This window comes from Sorghum bicolor, chromosome 5 (genome assembly GCF_000003195.3).
Source record: "Sorghum bicolor cultivar BTx623 chromosome 5, Sorghum_bicolor_NCBIv3, whole genome shotgun sequence".
Classification (NCBI taxonomy): Eukaryota; Viridiplantae; Streptophyta; class Magnoliopsida; order Poales; family Poaceae; genus Sorghum; species Sorghum bicolor.
This window is the reverse complement of record NC_012874.2, coordinates 56,883,934-56,905,388: the sequence shown is the minus strand read 5'-3', so window position 1 is coordinate 56,905,388 and position 21,455 is coordinate 56,883,934.

Below are 21,455 nucleotides of genomic sequence, written 5' to 3'. Positions count from 1 at the left end.
ATCCACCTCTAGGTGAAGGGGAGATGGACACTGACGGAGAGTTGGCAGATGATGGAAAGCCCGACCAAGAACCCAGTGACGAAGAGGAATCCAACACCAGCGACGACAACCCTGGGGGTGACCATGGCGATAACAACGACGACCCGGGCTACGGCTCTAACCACACCGACTAGTTCGGTGAAGTTGCGGGTGACGTTGTTATAAGGTTCCTAGTTCACTGTAGTGGGGTCGGGTCTGTAGTATAGTGTTTTTCTTTAAGTCCAAGAAGTTGTACTCGTTTGTATCCAGTGTGCCGAACTGATGTTTGATAAATAAACTGAAGTATGTAAGATATGTTTTAAGTTATGGGTTCCAAGTGGTAACGCGTACATATGATTCTTGTAGCAGATGCCGATGCGCACACATGGATCTGATGGAGCCGGGTCTTCTCAGGGAGGGGAGGACATACCTAACCCTCCACCTGCTCCACCTTCCCTAGCAGATGCCATTGCTGTTCTTTTGAGTGCCACTACCGACAATGCTCGCTTGTTGCGCGAGTTAGCACAGCGCCAACCTCACCCCGCCCCAAACTTCAGAGCACAGCACAATGGGGAGGGAGAAATTCGGTATGAGGATTTTACCGAGACAAGGCCCCCAGTGTTCACCAAGGCTGATGAGCCTTTAGAGGCTGACGACTGGCTCCGGACAATGGAGCATAAGTTCAGCCTGATCCGATGTTCGGAAACTCAAAAGCCCCTGTTCGCAGCCCAACAGCTTCGGGGAGCTGTGGGAGCCTGCTGGGAAAATTTCCTAGCTATCCAAAATCCAGGACACCAGGTCACCTGGGCAGAATTTAAGGACGCATTTAGCGCCCATTATATTCCAGAAGGGCTTATGGCCATGAAAGCGGAGGAATTTCTCGCCTTGCAGCAAGGCGATAAAAGTGTGATGGAATACGTGGCCAAATTCAATCATCTTTCTCAGTATGCCACGGACCATGTGAACACGGATAAAAGGAAGAAGGCTTGTTTTATGCGTGGTCTCAATACAAAGCTTCAGACTATGATGACCACATGTCAAAATGCTACTTTCTACGAGGCAGTTAATATTGCCATCACCACAGAAGAAAAGAACAGAAAGCACAAAGAAGCCAAGAAGAACACCACTTCTTCCTCCTTCTCTGGTCGCGGTCAAAAGCTCCAGAGGATCATTTATCATCCACAGGGCCACGGACGCTTTCCAACGCCGTCACCTTTTCGTGGTCCCTTTCCTCCTTCACCATATAGACCCGGGCAGCAGGTCTATCCTCGACCCACTGCCATCATCACTGCACCACGCCAGCCGAATGCCCTAGGTGTTCGTCCTACTACTCCGCCAAACCACAATTATCCTTGCTACAATTGTGGTAAGCCTAGGCATTTTTCTAAAGAATGCCCCTACCCTCGCCAAAATAACCCCACTTTCCAAAGGCCACCCATTGGCCAACCCCAGCCGAGCCAATTCAAAAATGGGGCTCAGAAAGGACAAAATGCACAAAGGGATAAACCTGTAAAGAAGGTGGGACAAGTCTTCCATACAGAGGTGGAAACCATACCGGAAGGAGAACCGGTAATGATGGGTATGTTCCCTGTTGCGAAACATCCTGCCTTAATGCTTTTCGATTCTGGTGCATCTCATACATTCATCAACCGCACCTTTGTGATGAAGCATGGCATACCCATTGCGGAAACAAAAGATTATTTTTATATACAATCGCTAGGAGGACGGCTGAGTTCTAAAGAAATGGTTCACCAGATACCCATCGAATTTGGTGGGCATAGTTTTCCCACTAGTATGATTGTCCTTAAAGATCAGGACATTGATGTCATACTAGGCATGAACTGGATGGCACAACGAGGGGTTGTGCTAGACACCTTACATCAAACCATTAAGGTCCCATTGCTCAATGAGAATTCTTACCTTCTGATCCAATTAGCTACTCCCAAACGGGCAATTGAGCAAGTTCATGCCACTAATGTGACTGAAGTCGAAAATATCCCAGTAGTTCGGGATTTTCCGGATGTATTTCCTGAGGACTTACCAGGTCTGCCACCGGACCGGGATGTCCAGTTCAGCATAGAATTGAAACCAGGGACAACCCTAATATCTCGAAGAGCCTATCGAATGGCACCGAAAGAACTGGCCGAATTGAAAACCTAGTTACAAGAGTTGTTGCAAAAAGGTTTTATTCAGCCCAGTTCCTCTCCATGGGGTTGCCCAGCCTTATTTGTGAAAAAGAAAGATCAAACACTAAGGCTGTGTGTCGATTATCGTCCCTTAAATGAGGTGACAATTAAAAACAAGTACCCATTGCCCCGTATTGACTTGTTATTTGATCAGTTAGCCGGGGCTAAAGTATTCTCAAAGATTGATTTGAGATCGGGGTACCACCAAATCAAAATCAGGTCGGAAGATGTACCCAAGACGGCTTTTACAACCCGTTATGGGCTATATGAATACTTGGTGATGTCCTTTGGGTTGACCAATGCACCAGCCCATTTCATGTATTTAATGAACTTTGTCTTCATGCCAGAGCTGGACAAATTCGTGGTCATCTTCATTGATGACATCTTGATCTATTCCAAAACCAAGAAAGAGCATGCTGAACATCTGAGGATTGTGCTGACCCGTCTCAGGGAGCATCAACTATATGCTAAGTTCAGCAAATGTGAGTTCTAGCTAGACAAAGTCCAATTTCCTGGGTCATGTATTATCAGCGGAGGGAGTCGCTGTAGACCCAAGTAAAGTAGAAGATGTTTTGAATTGGAAGCCCCTAACTACGGTACATGAGGTCCGTAGTTTTCTGGGTATGGCGGGATATTACCGCCGCTTCATTCCAGACTTTTCAAGAGTCGCTAAGCCAATCACGACCTTGCTCAAGAACCAAACAAAATTTGTTTGGTCATCTGAATGTGAGCAAGCCTTCCAAACTCTGAAAAGGTTATTAACATCTGCACCTGTCTTAGCCCAGCCAGATATTGAAAAACCCTTTGATGTCTATTGTGACGCATCAGGAATAGGGATAGGCTGTGTGCTAATGCAGGAGGGTCGAGTACTTGCATATGCTTCCAGGCAGTGTTGACGGTCCTTAAGTATCAAATTTAATTATCAAATAAATAAAGAAAAGGATCCAAATACAACCAACATCTAAACTTAGGGTTTTATCTGACAGAATTCCACGAGTTTTGGTGTTTGTCTATTTCTGCAGGGGGTTATGAGGAAATACGGAAGAAAGGCCCACACGTCGGGATTACATAGAGATATTAACGTCCGGCGCAATTATCTTACATCTAGAAGACTCTAGAAGCCACGGGAAGGAAGCGGAGGCCGAACGGGGCCAGAGGCAGGGCGCCCGCCCTGACTTGGAGCCCAATCAGGACTCTTTCTCTCGGGAGATCTCCACCGACCTAAAGGATCAAGAATAACCGTTCAATCAATGTCGGTTTGATCCGACGGCCCAGGTTCACTTGAGGGGACTATATAACCAGACCCCCTAGCCCCTGGAGGAGAAACCCCTTGATCATTATTCATTATTCATAGACAGAGCAAAAGCTAGGGTTTAGAGATGAGAGCTCTCCTCTCTTCTCTAAACTAGAGTAGATCTAGATAGTAGCAAGATGGAGAGCGAAGGAGGATTAGAGGAGAGGCCGGCCTGTCGGTTCTTCCTCCGGTTGTACTTCGTCATGATCAAGCTCTAATCAAGCTTGCTCATGGGATGACTTTGGTAATCTACTTCCAATTCATTATGCAATTACTAATTATGTATGTTCTGGTTCACAACTCTTTTGAGTATTCTAATCTATAGGACGCTATAGGTGAGAGTTGTAGTATAGGTGTAAGCGAGGTGCTTAGATCTAGATTACTTGTGGATATCCCCTTTCTAGCTAGATTGTGTGGTAGGCCGCGTAGGTGACAGTTACGTTGGTCCTCTGTAGTCCACCTCTCGTTAGCAGGACGGGTAGGGTTTATCGGCCTAAGGATAAGCATCCTTTGTGGTGTACTCTTATCACGTGGTTCGTCCCAGACATAGACATACCCCTTTGAAGTAGAGAAACCATAGTTATCCTCTCTATTCTGCTACTATCGCCCATATACTAGAATTGCTCTATTCTCTATTCCCATATTATCATTCACTGTTATCTTACCTTTAATATTGTTCTTATTCAATTCTACCATCTTTCCTATTTACACTTATCTATTTATCTGGGTTAAGTTAGAGCGTAGTTGGTTCTCCCGTTTCCTTGTGGATACGATAAAACCTTTAACTGGGTAAAAGCATCAACGGTATCCGTGCGCTTGCGGATTATCTGTGTGCGTATAAATACCATAGTACACTCTAGTGTCATGCTGGGGATGACAACCTAGTATTCAAGTGGTGTTAGCAAGTGTCAACAAGCATTTTTGGCGCTGTTGCTGGGGAAACGGTTGCTGAGTTGACTACGAACTAGCTTAATCATTTTCTAAAAAAAAAATAAATATATATATATATATTTCCTTTTATTCTTTGCCTCATCTCTGCTATTCTTTCTTCTTATCTAATCCTTGATCTCTGGTCTATCATGAATTCAAACATGTCTATCTATGAATTTCATAGACCTACGGGCACACATCTCGAACCACCAAAATCTTCAAAGCCTATCATAGCATCTAGTTTTGAGATAGACCCCGAATACATAGAATTTGTTCAAAAACAACCTTTCTCAGGAGAAGGTGAGGAAAACCCATACACACACCTAAGAGAGTTTTATCGAGTCTGTGACCTCCTTCGCATAGAAGGCATGTCCGATGAGACCCTTAAATGGAAGCTCTTTCCGTTCTCTTTAATAGGAAAAGCTAGACATTGGTCTAAACTCAAAGTAGGGAGTGTTCATGGAGATTGGAAGAAGTTACATAATAGTTTTCTTTTAAAATATTTTCCAATCTCCAAAGTGGCGGAACTTCGGCATGAGATTCTTTCTTTTAGACAACTGGAAGAAGAATCTCTTGGCAAATCATGGGACCGCTTTATTAACCTTACTCTCACTGGCCCAAAGCTTTCTATTCTAGAAGATGTTCTTCTAATTCACTTTTTTGAGGGCCTTAGTGGGGAAAATAAGCAAACCCTTCATGCAGCCTCTGGAGGATCTTTCCACCACCTATCCGCTTGTGAAGCTTGGAATTTGATTGATTTAATAAGTGGAAAGTCTCCTAGCTTTTATATCCCTGAGAAAGAGAAAGAACCAGTTCCTAGACAAGAAAAAGAAGTTTCGATAGCCACATCACAACCACTTCAATCCCAAACTTTAGCTATCGATCCTAAACCATCGATACCCCAAAATTCTCCAAGGGAGGAAGAAATTCTGACCTTAAATATTTCAGATACTGATGGTTTAGACTTCTGGTTCCATAAGAGACCTTCAAGTAGGGATAATTCAAATCCTTGCAATAATGGTTCTCTTAGAGAATGTCCTGGTTCCTGTTATGAAGAAGTCGAGGATGACATATCAAGTGAAGGAGCGCTAAGCCATATAGAAAATTCTAACACCTCCCCTTTCTTGATCACAAGTTCTAAATGGTTAGAATGTATAGAATGGATGGATAAGGAAGAATCCTTAATGGATTCTGACTTTGGCTCAATTTCAAATGATGAGTTCTTGACTCCCTTTGAAGATGAGATTCATCCAACTATAGAAGAGGACATTGGTGAGACCAATCTAGGAGAAACTCCGAACATTCAGATTAGAGACGAAGATAACACTAATGAGCATGGAATTTATTTCATAGCCACTTCGTTTACTCTATGCTCATATGCAACATCTTCCCAATCTATTGGTCTCTCCAACATCACCACATTTGAGATCTCCAACCCCCTCTTCCTTTCTATTTATAAAAACTTTAAAAGGGCGGTTGTCGATGCATATGTCTATAATAAATATTGCAGATCTCGTTGAGTCGATCTTGATTTAGGTCAGCGTTGGAAGGGAAACCACTTCGCCGACATAAATTGATGGTTTCCCAAGGACAAGCTTGGTGTCCTAAAATAAGCACTGATCAGATCATAACATGAGTTTTTAATTATTTGCAACATTACCTTGTGTATTGAGCATATAAGGATAATTGTAAAAATATTCCTTCGGGTATTCTTGTCACTAACCTTTCCAGGATTGGAACAAGAAGATCATATGAATGACAAGCAAGTACAAGGTATGTCCAACCAATCATCATGCAACACTGAATTAAATTCATTCAAACTTGAATTCTGCAAAATTCAAGCTTGGGGGAGTACTTTACATAAAAACATCCTTTGCCATGTTGCTATGTTGGTTGTCCCTACCTTTAAGACATGCTCAATTTGTTAAATACTAATCACACTACTTCATCTCCACTTGAGTAGATCTCTATAAATGTTGTCATGTTACCTTTATCTATTTATTAGCAAGTGTTAGTTTGGAAGTACTGCACATACTTCTATTGGCTTTTAAATTAAGCATGGTGCTTAGGTTAAACAGCCTTCCTCAATCTGATTAGACATGGAGTCTAGTTCGGTTATTGAACTAAAAACTGCTTGTGTAGACATTGGTATATTTTTGTCGGACTAACCCCGGCAGAAAAACTTTCAATATCGATTTGGGAAGTCCTGAGATAAACTCACATCAGAGATGAAGAGAGTGACACATGAAGTTTAACAATTTGCACAAGAAGGACATAGCTCATTCATCATAGAGAGATGATCCATGGAGGGTGCCACAAACACGATGCACAACCGCTAAGAAAGGAAAGCTTCCATAAGGTGATACTGTACCATTACTCTTCAAGCAAGGTAACATCTTAAGGTACTTGACTATCACTTTTATAAGCTTCTCCTTGGTTCTGGCGTTCATATAAATAAAAGAGACAAACATGTATGATTTACAATTCTAGAGTAACCAACCCAACTGATTTCAACATGTTTAGTCCTTTAATCCTTGTTCTTAGTACTACCTCCATGATCCCCCACTCCTAATCATATGAGCTAAAATGTTACACATTCAATCATTGAGAGATATAAAGAAAAATACATATACATAGATAGATTATCTTTCCATAAGGTTGAGCGATCCGATCTGACAAATGTTATAAGTGCTACACTCATGAACTTTTCATCCATCAACTTTGTCTTGCTCACTATGCTTAGGGTTAGAGAAGAACAAATACACTTTAGGTTCTGTTGGTGTTTTCCACCAACAGGACCCATGCACTTGATCTCTGCCTTGTCTCTATGAGCAGGTACACTTCGAGCAAAACACGGAGGAGTTTTATAACTCTCAGACTCTACCAAGTGAAGGACCTAGATCTACGAGCACAAACACACTGAGCAGGACACTGCCAACGCCGCACTTCGAACTGCTGGGCAAACGAAGAGGTGCAGACATCAAGGTCCGCACCTGAATCAAATGACGCACCTGAAGAATGAACACAGTGAGAAGTCTTGTTAAGAAGACTTAAAACACTGAACCCTCGCTGAAAGGTAAGATCAGCAGTTATCCATATTTATCCTTTCTGCATTCCCTTTCCCTTTAATTATTTACTTTCCTTAAATAGATTATTAGTTAATCATGCTATCTTGAAAAGAAAATAAAAATATTAAAAAATACTAAACCCCATGTGAGTATACGAGTGGCATAAAACCCATAAGTACCTTCACTGTGGTGGTATAAAAATAAAATAAATATTTCTTTTCTGCTTTATAAAATAAAAATATAAAAACAGGGAGTAATATTTATTGAGGAAGCTCAACATGATGAAGGCTAGATATTTATGCTAACACTTAATTAGTTCCACAAGCTTTGTTGTCTATTTGAGCTCCACAGAATTTAAGAATCAAGAAGACTAGCAGACGGAGGACATTCTAATCGCTGTCAGAATGCTGCTGACTTTCAAATACACCTCTGCCACCTGCTAGCTACATCAAGAGAAATTACGTCAAAATTCAGCTTGGGGGAGAGCACCCCCATTTATCTTGCTAAGTATTTCTACCTATCTTTATACTTATATTACATTAGAATATTAAAATACATAAACTATGAAAAACCAAATAAAGATTTTGTGCTTATATATATATATATATCTTTTGCTTAGTGTGTTTAATAAATAAATAAAGTGGCTATGCTAATCTGAATCTTAATAATAAAACTCTAGCATGGATATGATGAATAGTTGCTCTGCCTAATTTGCAAATTTGAAGTTCTCTCTCAAGTTTGGATATAACTGTTATAATTTAAAGCTTGCTCTAGATCTAAATTTGTGGGATGAAAACTTGATCTGAAATCTAAGTTGTTAACGGATATGATATGGGAAGGTTGAGCTGCTGTTTATCTGTTCCTAGAGATGCTAGAATTCTAGAGAATTTTATCTTTGAAAAATCTCTAAAATATTGCATGATGAGTTCCTGTATGATGAGAGTTTAAATTCCTACCACAGCCATATATACATGCTTGCTAGACTTTGAGCCACACATTTACTATTTACTGCTTATGAGCATCGAGTGTGGTCAAGCTGTGTAGACCCTTAGTAGGTTGTCATGTGGTTAAATCAAGGTTCACTTGCACGTTCACTCATATATGCTACTTTTACTCTGAAAGTACCATCCACATATATCCATCCATGTCCATCTCCAGAACCACCCAAAAATATTCTACTCCTAATCCGGGAGAGAATAGCCAAAAATATTTCTGTTTTCCCTTGAGAAATAAATGCTCAAGTTATCTTGCTACTACCACTTGCTATATTATCTCAAGAGATGAGTGCTCTGAAAAGAAAAAAAAGAAAAGAGAAGAAAAGAAAAAAATAAACGAGGAAATAAAAAGGGGCAAGTGCCCGGAACCTCGAAAGAAAGAAAAAGTGAGACGAGAGGTAAATTGGACAAGTGTCCGACAATAGAATTTGGGGTACAAGATACCCACCTGAGAGGAAAGAAAAAGAAGAGCATCTCATTCTCCTCATAAAGTTTAAAAAACAAGGAATGTATGTATCCCCTCAAAAGAGCAAAAGTAGAATTAGACTTTCACCATTGTTATCACCATCATCACCATACACCATTCATTCGCCACACATGCACATCTTGATTTGGCTTATTGATTTGTTTCTTTGGATCCATGGTTTGACTATACAATAAATGTCTTGTAAGTATGTATACTTTATCTCCCACCTATGAGCTCTAGAATTTAAAGCCTTATTAGAGTAGGGTGAGAGAGAAGGCAATGTCACTATGCCTTATACCACAAATACCACATATCTTGAGAGAAGGCATATACCATCACTGCCTTGGTAAGGATCCAGAAATACCACAAAAGAGAGATTTAGAGAGTCATACAAGGAATCTCTGAGTTTTATTTGAAAATCTGCAAAAAACTCTAGAGCTATAGCTGATCAAGAATAAGAGACATGGCACTTGGCCAGACTGTTCTATCTTTTAACTACTCAAGACAGAAGTGACGGTTACAAGTCCCATGGTGAAAGGTAAAGTAAGTAAGTTTTAGTTCTTGACAGTTTACTCTAACTTAGAGATGAGATCTTATTTAAAAGCATGTGTACCGTCAAATTTTTAAGATATTGCAACAACTTCTGATCCATTACTGAGTCTATCCTTGCTCAGGGACGAGCAAGAGGTAAGCTTGGGGGGAGTTTGTTGACGGTCCTTAAATATCAAATTTAATTATCAAATAAATAAAGAAAAGGATCCAAATACAACCAACATCTAAACTTAGGGTTTTATCTGACAGAATTCCACGAGTTTTGGTGTTTGTCTATTTCTGCAGGGGGTTATCAGGAAATACGGAAGAAAGGCCCACACGTCGGGATTACATAGAGATATTAATGTGCCGCGCAATTATCTTACATCTAGAAGACTCCAGAAGCCACGGGAAGGAAGCGAAGGCCGAACGGGGCCAGAGGCAGGGCGCCCGCCCTCCTGCCCTGGGTGCCCGCCCTGACTTGGAGCCCAATCAGGACTCTTTCTCTTGGGAGATCTCCACCGACCTAAAGGATCAAGAATAACCGTTCAATCAATGTCGGTTTGATCCGACGGCCTAGGTTCACTTGAGGTTACTATATAACCAGACCCCCTGGCCCCTAGAGGAGAAACCCCTTGATCATTATTCATTATTCATAGACAGAGCAAAAGCTAGGGTTTAGAGATGAGAGCTCTCCTCTCTTCTCTAAACTAGAGTAGATCTAGATAGTAGCAAGATGGAGAGCGAAGGAGGATTAGAGGAGAGGCCGGCCTGTCGGTTCTTCCTCCGGTTGTACTTCATCATGATCAAGCTCTAATCAAGCTTGCTCATGGGATGACTTTGGTAATCTACTTCCAATTCATTATGCAATTACTAATTATGTATGTTCTGGTTCACAACTCTTTTGAGTATTCTAATCTATAGGACGCTATAGGTGAGAGTTGTAGTATAGGTGTAAGCGAGGTGCTTAGATCTAGATTACTTGTGGATATCCCCTGTCTAGCTAGATTGTGTGGTAGGCCGCATAGGTGACAGTTACGTTGGTCCTCTGTAGTCCACCTCTCGTTAGCAGGACGGGTAGGGTTTATCGGCCTAAGGATAAGCATCCTTTGTGGTGTACTCTTATCACGTGGTTCGTCCCAGACATAGACATACCCCTTTGAAGTAGAGAAACCATAGTTATCCTCTCTATTCTGCTACTATCGCCCATATACTAGAATTGCTCTATTCTCTATTCCCATATTATCATTCACTGTTATCTTACCTTTAATATTGTTCTTATTCAATTCTACCATCTTTCCTATTTACACTTATCTATTTATCTGGGTTAAGTTAGAGCGTAGTTGGTTCTCCCGTTTCCTTGTGGATACGATAAAACCTTTAACTGGGTAAAAGCATCAACGGTATCCGTGCGCTTGCGGATTATCTGTGTGCGTATAAATACCATAGTACACTCTAGTGCCATGCTGGGGATGACAACCTAGTATTCAAGTGGTGTTAGCAAGTGTCAACAGGCAGCTTAAACCACATGAAGAGAATTACCCGACCCATGATCTTGAACTAGCCGCCGTAGTACATGCATTGAAGATCTGGCGCCATTATCTGTTGGTGAACACTTGTCACCTATACACAGATCATAAAAGCTTGAAGTATATTTTCACTCAAGCTGAACTTAATATGCGCCAGCGGAGGTGGCTAGAGTTGATCAAAGATTACGACCTCGAGGTGCATTATCACCTTGGCAAGGCGAATGTACTAGCTGATGCCCTCAGTCGTAAGGCTCACTGCAATTGTTTAATAGTGAAGCCTAAAGACATAACTTTGTGCCAAGAGCTGGAGAACTTGGGAATAGAAATGATTTCCCAAGGAAGCCTTGCCAATCTAAAGATTGATTTCAATCTTGAAGCTCAAATCATAGAGGCACAAAAAGAAGACAAAGGCATGAAATATCTTAAAGAGAAAATTTCTAACAGAGCACCCACAGACTTTAAAGTGGATGATGCAGGAGTAATCTGGTTCAAAAACCGGTTAGTGGTTCCAAAGGTACCTGAGCTACGTCAGCAAATCCTGGATGAAGCTCATACCACCAGATATTCTATTCATCCGGGGAGCAATAAAAAGTATCAGGACCTGAAGCAAAGGTTTTGGTGGACGAAAATGAAGATAGAAATAGCCTGCTATGTGGCCCAATGCGACACATGCCGAAAGGTCAAAGCTATTCATCTCAAATCCGCTGGAGAGTTGCAACCCTTGCCTATTCCAACATGCAAAATGGGATGATATTAGCATGGATTTCATAGTAGGATTGCCCAAGACGGCCAAAGGCTTTGATTTTATTTGGGTCATTGTGGATCGTCTCACCAAAACGGCGCACTTCTTGCCTGTAAAGATATTATATCCTGCCTCCACCTATGCTAAGATTTATTTTGATCGTATACTGAGTCTGCATGGGGTGCCAAAGACAATAGTGTCAGATAGAGGCACACAATTTGTCTCCCAGTTTTGGAAATGCTTACATGAATCCTTGGGCACCAAGCTTTTATACAGTACAGCCTACCACCCTCAAACAGGTGGGCAAACAGAAAGGGTGAATCAAACCCTACAAGATCTATTAAGATCTTGTGCCCTAAACTTTCCAGATAAGTGGGATGACTGTTTGCCTCTAGTAGAGTTTTCCTACAACAATAGCTACCAAGAAAGTATTAAGATGGCTCCCTTCGAGGCACTATATGGCCGTCGATGTCGGACTCCACTACATTGGTCTGAACCTGGAGAAATATGGTTCTTTGGGGTTGACTTAGTGAAGGAAATTGAGAACAAAGTTAGGCAAATTCAAAATAACTTGAAGGTTGCTCAGTCCCGGCAGAAAAGCTATGCCGATAAAAGACGTCGACCCTTAAAATTCGCCAAGGGTGACCATGTATATCTGATAGTATCCCCAATGAAAGGAGTAAATCATTTCAGCGTTAAAGGCAAGCTAGCACCTCGTTACATTGATCCATTTCCAATCATTGACCGGTGTGGACAGGTAGCTTACCGCCTTAAACTGCCCGAACGATTATCTGGGGTACACGATGTATTTCATGTGTCTCAACTGAAAAAGTGTCTTCGAGTACCAGACCAGGTTCAAGATATTGAAGATGTAGAACTTGAAGCGGATCTAACTTATGCAGAGTATCCTATCCGAGTATTAGACCAAAGGGACAGAGTTACTCGAAGAGCAACTACCAGGTGGTACAAGGTGCAATGGAGCCAACACTCTGAAGAAGAAGCCACATGGGAATCTGAGGATTATCTAATGGAGAATTTTCCTGAGTTCCATGCTTCTCTTCAAGACAACATCCGATAAAAAGGAAGTGTACTCTAGTGAAGGAAAAGGGTTGCCAAAGTCATGTACTTAATGTACATATATGTTTATAATGAAGTAATCTTCCCCAGCCTCTTGTCTTATGAAAAGGTTGAAGATGAAATAGTTTGACAAATTTCCTTTTCCATTACATACCCTAAGGCTTTAAATCTCGGGGACGAGATTTCTTTAAGGGGGAAGGGCTGTAACGTCCCTGATGTTACGGTTATTAAAACTGGATCATGTCATCATGAGCATTGCATCACATATTGATTAAGCACCACTTGATGCATCGAATTAAAACAAGTTTATTTTGATTGCTTGTGCTTAGGGAATTAAAGTGTGTTTTCAAGGGGTATTGAAGCTAGTGTGGTTGTGAAATTCCTAGGGTGGAAGGTTTCCGAGAAAATAGGGGGGAAGAACCCTGATTTTAAACCCTGGATTTGCCCCCTTTGGTGCAAGTTAAAAACTAAGCAAAATTTGAGGTTGAGTTCAAAAGCAAAGTTGTAGATATTGTCAAGATGTACAACTTTTGTGTTTTGAGTTTCTGAAGTTTCAATACAAAATTTAAAGTAATTTTGAAAATACAACTTTCCAGAAAGTGTCCCCCTTTCCAATTTGAATCCCCAATTCAAAATCTATTTGGAATCTTCAAAAGTGACCAACATGAAAGTTGTAGAGCTCAACAAAAGGAACAAATTTCATTTTGGGAATGTTTCAAGTTATTGAGAAAAATCAAAAGTAATTTTAGAATTTCTAATCTGCCCCAATTCAAAATTGGAATTTTTCCAATTTGAGATTTGAAATTCAAACTGTTTTGTCAAATTCACCAATTTCCACTTAGAATCAGTTTTGGACACCAAAAGATGTTTTGTAGCTTTCAAAATTCTGCACAACTTTCATTTTGGTGAAAATTTGGCTCCAGTTAAACTTTTGGGAGAATTTTGCAAAACAACAAAATAATTGGATATGGCTTGCTACAGTGCTCGAGCAGGGGGGATGCACTGCCGCCGGGGCAGAGCTGCTGCGTCCAGCGCCGCCACGCGCCTGGCCACGCAGCTGCTTGCTTGCTGGGCGTCGCCCTGGCGTCCTCATCCGCAGCAAGCACTGCGTCGCGAGGATAAAACCCCGAGCCGCCGTGGAAAACTTCCTTTCCTCGGAACTCCGACGCCGACGAGCTCTTTGCACCCATCAAATTCGCCTTTCTCGCTCCCTTTCCAAGCCACCCGTGTGCACCAACAACTCTGCCAAGAACTCAGCAACCGTTTGCGCCCCCTATCGCAAGCTCTAACCCCTCATAGCCCGCAACCGAGCCGTTCTCCTCCGACTCCGGCCGGAATCGCCGCCGTGGGTGTTTCACCGCGACCAGACCTGCTCCAAGCCTCCCCACCGCCGCTCCTTGCTCCGTTGAAGTCGTGGTGAGCCCCTGAAGCTTATGCGTTGGTTGGTCCACGTTCTAACCGCTTGTGAAGGTCGGTGCTCGCTCGGGTAGTGTCGCCGTCCGCCGTGGACGTGAGCAGGAGGGTTAGGAGGGAGTAGGGGTTGTCCTGTGTGTCCCAGGGGTTGCGCGAGAGGCCGTAGGTGCTAGCCCACCCTACCGCGGAGGCCGGGATCTCACCGGCGATGAGCTTGAGCTCGCCGGAACCGCGACAGGAGGTGGAAGAGGCATGTGACGGACGGGGCCCGCCCGTCAGTGGCCGTGTGAGAAAGACAGCACCCGCACGCGACGCGGGAAGGCTCTCGGGCCGACTTGGGCCGTGACCAAGCGGGCCGGCCGCTTAGCGCAGTGTGCTTTCTCTTTTTCCTTTTTGTTTAAAAATGCTTGATATGTGAAATTGTGTAGAAATTGTACACTGATTCAAAAATCATGGACATTTTTGTGTAGATTCTATGAAATGAGTAGAACACAGGAAAAATATTAGATTCTATTTTTCTGGTAGTTTGCATGTATATAAAAATTGCCTCTTTTAATTAGTAAATGAAACTTCCATGAATTTTAATAATTTTTGGGTATATCCAAAAATCACCAAAATTTGTGGGAAGTCTCTGAGTATTATTCCCTAGCCTCACACAAGATTTGGTGGGATTTGGATAATGTTTGAATAAAATCATATTAAACCCTTAATTAGTAATTTAGTAATAATTTCAAAGTAATTAGGTAATAATTAGCTTAATTTCTCAAATTAGGGTTTGAGTGCTTTTGGGATTATGTGATGACCTGAGGTCATTAACCTTAATGACCTTTGGCACTTAATTATTGTTTGATGTTAATACTTAATTACTGCCATCAATAATTAATTAATAATTAATTAAGATAAAAAGGTTTAATAGTCAGTTAATTAAGGATAATTAGGAATTGAGAAAGGTATTAATTCACTAAGGCAACCTCTTGGGTAAAGACACTAAAATAATATACAACTCTAATTACTATTTAGCCTGTTTTCGCACCAAGAAGGAAAGTTGTACTCAACTCGGTCCTTCTTAAATATCTGTCATATGCATATCATGAGCATTCATCCTTTTGCGTATAGTGCACGTGTCCGGAGGAGCAACCGTTGAACCGAACCCCGAGGTCGGTGCTCCGTTCGAAGAAGTAGGATCTGAGACTTGGGAAGTCTCCGAGGGTCCCTCTCAGCTCTACAACCAAGGCAAGCCCCGGATGCATTAACCCCTCCTTGAATGTTTTAAATCTTTTATCACTTATGAATTGAAAATGCTGCATTAGGTAGTTGAGAATTGGGTTAACCTACTTGCTGCATTTACTACCTTGATATTTGTTACCTTGTCCTTGGCACCTGTTTTATTTTAAAAGTGTGTAGTGATGCTTAGCCCTGCTACTAGATAGGTTTTCAAACGAGAAAGTTTGAAGGGTTGTTGTGGAATACACTTATGGTCAATGATGTTTCAACTTGAGACCTGTCGGTGGACTTGCTTTAAGAATGGAGTCTTAAAGTAGTGTCTCCAACTGTGTTGATTAAGGACCGGTCCGTTGGTGTCCTGCTGGGTTGAGAATTTATAGTACTAGCCACCTGCCCTCGGTAAGCCCAGTCTTGTGATCCCTCGACGCGAACATCTACTCGCGCACTGGGCGTGGAGCGATGGCGAGAGTAGCGTGTACCCTCCTGGTAAATGGGCTGGATGGTGGGGTACTGTGCTCTCGGGTGCCGCGAACCTGGTCAAATTTAGGGAGAGCTAGATTTGGGTTGATATATGTAAGATTTGGTTCTACATATGTCGGGTGGTTAGGAACTCCAGCTGGATTGCTAAGCGATTCGAATCGTCGTTGCTCCCCGATTGGGAGACTCAATTCCTTCGACCCTCATCATAGTTAAATATGCAACTAAGTGATAAAATGAGAAAGGGGGAAATGTCTCATGAGGTTCGGATCCCAATTCTTGGACTTAGAGTGACATGAAGTTATGGCCGTTGGATAGATAATACTTTGATTAAGGACTAGGAACTTACAGACTTGTCTGTGAAAAGCAACTAGATAGACTGTCCTCGAACTCCTCGACCTCTTAAGGAGAGGAATTCGTGGGTAAAACTTGAAAGTAAGGATGCACTATTAGTAAGCTTTTTGGCAAAACAATTTGGCTCCTTGCTCAGCCACTCCTTGTCTACCCCAAGCCTGCATTCCTAATTTCTCCTCTTTTTCTGCCGGGTAAGTCTTGTTGAGTACTCCCGTACTCAGGGTTTTATAACCCCTGTTGCAGGTGAAGCTCAGGAGCCGACATGTTTTGGACCCTGTTGTGTGACCGTCGTCGAGGTTGACGACGAGGAAGAGTGAGCGTGACCCGTGGGCAGGGTCTGTAAACTTGTAACCTGTGTACTAAAGTTTAAGTTGCTCCACTGGACATGGCTTGTAATAACACTTTACTACTTGGAAGAACTACTTTTGTAAATTAATTATGTAATGCTTCCGCTGTTTTACTCTGAAATATTATTTTGGGTCACATGTCGTCTGTGATACTGCAATGTCTTCGCAACGAATGATCCTGGTGTTAAAGTGGCCACTTGCTATCCTGTAAAGGCGAGAAGAAGAAATTCTCGTTAATTGACCATCGCTAGTGGTTAGGACGAGCTTGTTTGTTACGCCACAGGTAGCGGTGGAATGGGCGTCCTAGGATGCTCATCGGACTTCGAAAGTGGGAGGATCCCCGTCATCACCGTCAGAGGTCCATAGGACAATGACAGGTGTCAGTGGGCCCAAACACTTAGGAGGTTCTGCCACAACTATGCTCTTTCTCTTGAACCTCCTGATGAACCTATGAATCTATCTAGACATTCCATGCATAAGAGTCACCAAGACCACAAGGAGGATCGAGAAGAGCAACATCAATGGCTAGAGGGCATTAAAAATCCATGTGCTATCACCATTGAATCGATGGACAAGGAAGAAGCCTTAATGGATTCTGACTTTGGCTCAATTTCAAATGGTGAGTTCTTGACTCCCTTTGAAGATGAGATTTATTCTACTGCAGAAGAGGACATAGGCGAGACCAATGTAGGAGAAACTCCGAACATTCAGATTGGAGACGAAGATAACATTAATGAGCATGGAATTTATTTCATAGCCACTTCGTTTACTACATGCTCATATGCAACACCTTCCCAATCTATTGGTCTCTCCAACATCACCACATTTGAGATCTCCAACCCCCTCTTCCTTTTTATTTATAAAAACTTTAAATGGGCGGTTGTCGATGTATATGTCTATAATAAATATTGCAGATCTCGTGGAATGACAAGCGCAAGGTATGCCCAACCAATCATCATGCAACATTGAATTAAATTCATCCAATCTTGAATTTTGTAAAATTCAAGCTTGGGGGAGTACTTCACATGAAAACATCATTTGCCAAGTTGCTATGTTGGTTGTCCCTACCTTTGAGACTTGCTTGATTTGTTAAATACTAGTCAAACTACTTCATCTCCACTTGAGTAGATCTCTATAAATGCCATCATGCTACCTTTGTTTATCCTAGTAAGTGTTAGTTTGGAAGTACTGCCCATACTTCTATTGGCTTTTAAATTAAGCATGGTGCTTAGGTTAAATAGCCTTCCTTAATCTGATTAGACATGGAGTCTAGTTCAGTTATTGAACTAAAAACGGCTTGTGTAGACATTGGTATATTTTGTTGGACTAAACCCTACAGGAAAACTTTCAATATCGACCTGGGAAGTCCTAAAATAAACTCACATGGGAGACAAAGAGAGAGACACATGAAGGTTAACAATTTACACAAGAACGACATAGCTCATTCATCATAGAGAGATGATCCATGGAGGGTGCCACAAACACGATGCACAACCGCTAAGAAAGGAAAGCTTCCACAAGGTGATATTGTACCATCACTCTTCAAGTAAGGTAACATCTTAAGGTACTTGACTATCGCTTTTATAAGTTTCTTCTTAGTTCTGGCGTTCACATAAAATAAAGAGACAAACATGTATGATTTGTAACTCCAAATTAACCAACCCAATTAATTCAGCATGTTTAGTCCTTTAATCTTTGTTTATAGTACTACCTTCGTGATCCCATACTCCTAATCATATAAGCTAAAATGTTGCACATTCAATCTTTGGAAGATATAAGCAAAACATAAATATAGATAGATTACCTTTCCATTAGGTCAAGCAATCTGATCTGACAAATGTTTTAAATGCTACACTCATCATCTTATTATCCATCAACTTTGTCTTGCTCACTATGTTTAAGGTTAGAGAAGAACAAATACACTTTTGGTTCTGTTGGTGTTTTTCACCAACAGGGCCCATGCACTTGATCTCTGCCTTGTCTCTATGAGTAGGTACACTTCGAGCAAAACTTGGAGGAGTTTTACAACTCCCTGACTCCACCAAGTGAAGGGCTTGGATCTACAAGCACAAACACACTGGAGATACTAGACACTCAGGAAATCACTGCCCTGAGATGCTTGAGGACGTAAACTACATCATCAACAACAACAACAACTACAACCGCCTGAACAAAATCAAGGTTGGAATCAATAGAGGCCTAACTACTCAGAGAGGCGATCCAAGACGCCCCGTCATCCTGATCTCCATCGGCATGGTGGACTTCCCAGAAGCACTCTGCGACTTTGGCTCCAACGTCAACATTATGCCCAGACTTGTAGATCGGACACTAAGTTTCCCAAAGGGAATATTGAAGAACCTCTGCGTCCGAGTTGGTACCTTGTACGCCCCAGCAGACATTGTGGTGATAGAGACTGGTACTGATGAGAAGGCACCCATCATTCTAGGGAGGCCATTCTTGAACACCTAGGGAGCTGTCATTTACGCTAGTGCTGCCAAGATCAGTTTCTACATCAAGGGGAGGAAGGAGACGTTTTTCTTCAAGAACAAGACTACACAAATCTCAGAGCAATCCCGACATGAACCAAGGAAAGGACCAACAGGAGGAACAGGAACAAGAAAATGTGGACCGAGTCAGCTAAGATGGTCACTGCAGTTCAAGGAGGTCAAGATCGTCGACTTAAGTCACCCTTTGTCACCAAAAAGGATGACCTAGCTCCAGATGGGAGATCAGACATGGGAGAAGACGAGTATGATCCACCCATCATCCTTAAGAAACCGTTCCTCAGCACCGTTAAAGCAATCATCTACAATGGAACCGGAGAAGTCCACATGCACTTCCCCTCTGAGAAGGTACGCCGCTATTTTACTAACCCTAACTATATAGTTGAAGACTCTAAGCAGGTCATGACAAGAAGAAGACGACGCAACCGCAACCAGAGGAGGCAAATCATCAAGGACGGATGGACAGACTATGAAGGAGAAGTGGTAAGGTCTGAAGACATACAACTTGAACAGAACTGTCCTGAGGAGACTGTAGCACCGAGTCAGAAAGAGAAGATAGTTATACACGAAGAGGAGGCGCCATCGGAACCACCGACTACACCATCCAGCGAATCCCAGGACGACCGAAAAAATGGAGAGTCCCGTTCGGAGGACTTAAAAACACCGAACGCCTTGCCAAGAGGTAAACTTGGTAGTTATCCTTTTCCTTTCAAATAATTAAAATAGTAAGCCCCATGTGAGTATGCTGATGGCATAAAACCCATAAGTACATTCATTGTGGTGGCATAAAAATAAAATAAATATATTCCTGTCCTACAAAAATGAAAATATAAAAATAAATTTATGATCCTACCAAAGAGTGTAACATTTATTGAGGAGGCTCAACATGATAAAGGCTAGATATTTATGCTAACACTTAACCAGTTCCACAAAGCTTTGTTGTCTATTTTTGCTCCACAGAATTCAAGGATCAAAGAAGACTAGCCGGCGGAGGATATTCTAATCGCTGTCAGGGTGCTGCTGACATTCAAATACACCTCCACCACCTGCTAGCTATATCATAAGAAATTACGTCAAAATTCAGCTTGGGGGAGAGCACCTCCATTTATCCAGCTAAGTGTTTCTACTCGCGTTTATACTTTACTCAAATAATAAAAAGATGCATAATCATGAAAACCCAAATAAAAATTTTGTGCTTATATCTTTGCTTAGTTTGCTAAATAAATAAATAAAGTGTGCTATGAATCCTCATGATAAGCTCTCACATGGAAATAATAAATAGTTGCTCTGCCATGTACCTACTTTTCAAGCTTGAGCTCTCTCTCAAGTTTAGGCATAACTGTTATAATTTAAACCTCCTCTAAACCTAAACCTGTGGGAAGAGTACTTGATCTGAAGTCTAAGTCGTAAACGGATATGATATGGGAAGGTTGAGCTGCTGTTTATCTGTTCCTAGAGATGCTAGAATTCTGGAGAATTTTATCTTTGAAAATCTTTAAAATAACACATGATGGGTTCCTGTATGATGAGAGTTTAAAATCCTACCACAACCATATATACATGCTTATTAGACTATGAACCATACATTTACTTTTTACTGCTTATGAGCATTGAGTGTGGTCAAGCTGTGTAGACCCTTAGGAGCTTGTCATGCAGTTAAAATCAAGATCCACTTGCACGTTCACTCATACATGCTACTTCTACTCCGAAAGTACGCATCCACATACATCCACTCAATTCCATCTCCAAATTTACCTAAAAGTATTCTTCTCCTAATCCGGGAGAGAATAGCAAAAACATTCTCCTATTTCTGTTTTTCCCTGTGAAATAAATGCTCGAGCTATCTTGGTTACTACCACTTGCTATATTATTTCAGGAGATGAGTGCTCTAAAAAAAGAGAAGGAAAAATACGAGGAAATAAAAAGGGGCAAGTGCCCGGAACCTCGAAAGAAAAGGAAAAGTGAGACGAGAGGTAAAAATGGACAAGTGTCCGACAGTAGAATTAGAGGTACAAGATACCCACCTGAGAGAAAAAAAAAGAAAGTATAGAGCATCTCATTCTCCCCAAAAAGCTTCAAAGTTCAAGAAAGGTATGTATTCCCTTAAATGAGTAAAAGTAGAATTAGACTTTCACCATTGTTATCACCATCATCACCATACACCATACATTCGCCACACATGCACATCTTGATTTGACTTATTGACTTGTTTCTCTGGATCCATGGTTTTACTATGCAATAAATGTCTTGTAAGTATGTATTATCTGTCTCCCACCTATGAGCTCCAGATATCAAAACCT